This window comes from Camelina sativa, chromosome 12, assembly GCF_000633955.1.
Source record: "Camelina sativa cultivar DH55 chromosome 12, Cs, whole genome shotgun sequence".
NCBI lineage: Eukaryota > Viridiplantae > Streptophyta > Magnoliopsida > Brassicales > Brassicaceae > Camelina > Camelina sativa.
This window is the reverse complement of record NC_025696.1, coordinates 17,989,266-17,992,416: the sequence shown is the minus strand read 5'-3', so window position 1 is coordinate 17,992,416 and position 3,151 is coordinate 17,989,266.

Below are 3,151 nucleotides of genomic sequence, written 5' to 3'. Positions count from 1 at the left end.
GCCTGCTTTTAATTTGCGTTATCTTGGCTTAACTGCTTATCCGTGGCCATTTTTTTTTACTTATGTTCGTTTACTTTTTGTTTTCTGCATTGTGTTTTTGTGTAGGATAATATAAAGCATGAATCGAATACTTAAATTAGAAGTACCAAGTGAATTTTCATCTTGATCAATTCTTCTAATATTTTTATTTTATTTTATCTACTACATAGATTTCTGACATTCTAGATTTTTGATTAAATAATTATTCTTGTGAAATGTTACTGTATTTTTGTTTGGCAGCTTAATTATAAAAGATCATTCATGCTAATTAGTTATACCAAGTGAGTTTGTACATTTTTAAAAAATACAAATTAAATATTAGTTATATATACAATTAATCTATAAAATAAATTACATTTTTTATATAAAAAATATCCCTGCGGTGTACCGCGGGTTAATATCTAGTATATATACGGATTTGTAACTAAATAAGGTAGCTAAATTATACGATTTTTGTGACTCTATTTACGTCACTTTTAGTTACAAATATTTTGTAACTACCTTGTCATAGTTAGTCACTATTTTAATTACCTGTGTGTTTAGCCATAAATTGTGATATAGTATTACCACTTTTGTGACTACAATTAGATAAGAAAATAGTTTCAATATTGGAAAGAAAGAAAAATCTGAAAATACAATTTTTTCAAAAGAGTATAAATGACATAAAACAATTTGAAAATTATTTTCGTCGTTAGTATTTAATTCGATATCAGAATTTCTATCTTCAGCGTCTGATCCAACTTCTTCTTCTACTACTGGATCATCAAAATCTTCTGGTTGACTGAAACGACCGACCTTTTTTTTTTTAATAATAAATAATGAATATAATATAATAAAATAAACTACAGCTAGTGGTCCCATACCCACTAGCCACCTAACCAACACATTCAACAGCGGAATAACATAATCAATATCCAATAATAAACCAATAATAACCAATAACAAACCAATATTATAGCAAAGACAATATCCCAATACCAAACAACAAGAAACAAGGAACCAGCAACCTAGCAATGTTTCTAATGACCCAACTCTAGCAACCTAGCAATGCCAGACAACATCCAATCGAGTCCCTAGAACATCCTCCTCTTCATTGCCTTGATTCCACGATCACACTTTGCCTTTACCTGCACCACAAACACAAATTGAGATGCATGAGTATTTGATAAACACTCAGTGAGGCAATCCTCCCATCTACTGGGCTATACACACAAGCAATAAGATCTCTACATGCCACAAACAACAATCAATAAAACAAACCAGGCAATATACATAGCATGCAACGTCCATCGTAACTGAACAAGGGGTGTCGACCGACACCAGATGGTGTCGATCGACACTGACTATCTGGTGTCGACCGACACCAAACTGGTGTCGACCGACACCCTGCCCGACACTCCCGAAAACCCTAGTTTGCGTCGACCGACACCTCCACATGGCATCGTTCGACACTCGCTAAAGTCCCGAGCCGTCCTCGCGTTGGTGTCGACCGACACCCCAACTGGTGTCGACCGACACCGATGCCGAGCAGCGATTTCCCTCGATCAGAAACTCCGAATCTCGCCTCCAAGCTTCTCCAATCCGCTCCTTGCACTCCCAGAAGCCAAACCCAGCCCAGACAGCAACGAAATATCATAGAGAACTCAAAGAAACAACCACATAAGCACCAAATCACATAGAATCTAGAGATCTTAGCTTAGATAAGCCATGGTCATGCACTCACCTCTTTGCAGGAAGTTTCTGACCAATAAGGACGAATCCCTCACTCCTAGCAAGCTTCTAGCACCTTCCCAGCCTCCAATCTCTCAAGAACAGCCAAGAAATCTCCCAATCTCACTCACAATCTCAAGAACACTTGTTTTCTCTCTTTTCCTCTTTTTCAAACAAAAACGGCGACCACAACCTCTGGAACACGACCTAGGTCGTTTCCTTCCTTTAAAGACCCGGTTCAATGGTTTCCTTAAACCAAACCGAACCAAATCGATTAAAAACTCATTCTGATCGAACCGAAAAATAAGTGGTGTCGACCGACACCCCCTTGGTGTCGATCGACACCCATCCCCAAAAACCAATTTTTGGTTTGCGGATGTTACAATTCTCCCCCACCAATCTAGATTCGTCCTCGAATCTCGAACAACCATCAGTCAAGGACTCCCGTGCAACCGTCTCCACGGCCCACACTCCTCCGACCGATCTACAGAAGGTCACCTCTAGGCGATAGACTCACGCTCCAGGCGTCATTTGCTCTTGACTTTTTGGACTTTCCTTTACTCATAGGCCTAAACCTTGAGTTTTTATTGGCTCCTCATCAGACCTAAGTCTGCATGCCAAATGTTGGCTCCTCATCAGGCCGAAGCCCGCATGCCATAATATATAAGGAAAAGTCCAAACTCGTCTCTCGGGTTGCCACCCTACAGCGCGCCCCCGGATCGTCATCCGAAGTCGATATACCAACCATACTCCCGAGCCACAAAGTCTCTGAATATGGCAGTACTAGGAGAACCTAAGTCCCCCAAGAGTCGCGAGCAAACGATTCTGAACACGTCTGAGTCCTATCCCTATCCAGGTTTCCTTCCCGTGACTCGCGTAGAAACATCACAATGTTCTACCAGCCACATATTCCCTCACTGGAATACCATATGACCACACAAGGATCATATACACGCCACAAGGGCCGCCACAAAGGCCAAACAAAATGTCCTAAAGAGGACCGCCACCAAGGCCAAAAAAATGTCCTAAAGAGGACCGCCACCAAGGCCAAACAAATGTCCTAAAGAGGACCGCCACCAAGGCCAAACAAATGTCCTAAAGAGGACCGCCACCAAGGCACTCTGGCTAAACAGCCCGCCACAAAGACCATCTGTCTCGAAGGACCGTCACAAAGACCATATGTCTCGAAGGACCGTCACAAAGACACTCTGGCTAAACAGCCCGCCACAAAGGCCATCTGTCCCGAAGAACCGTCACAAAGACACTCTGGCTAAACAGCCCGCCATAAAGGCCAAACAAATGTCCTAAAAAGGACCGCCACCAACGCCACACAAATGTCCTAAAGAGGACCGTCACAAAGACACTCTGGCTAAAAAGCCCGTCACAAAGACCACACATTGTC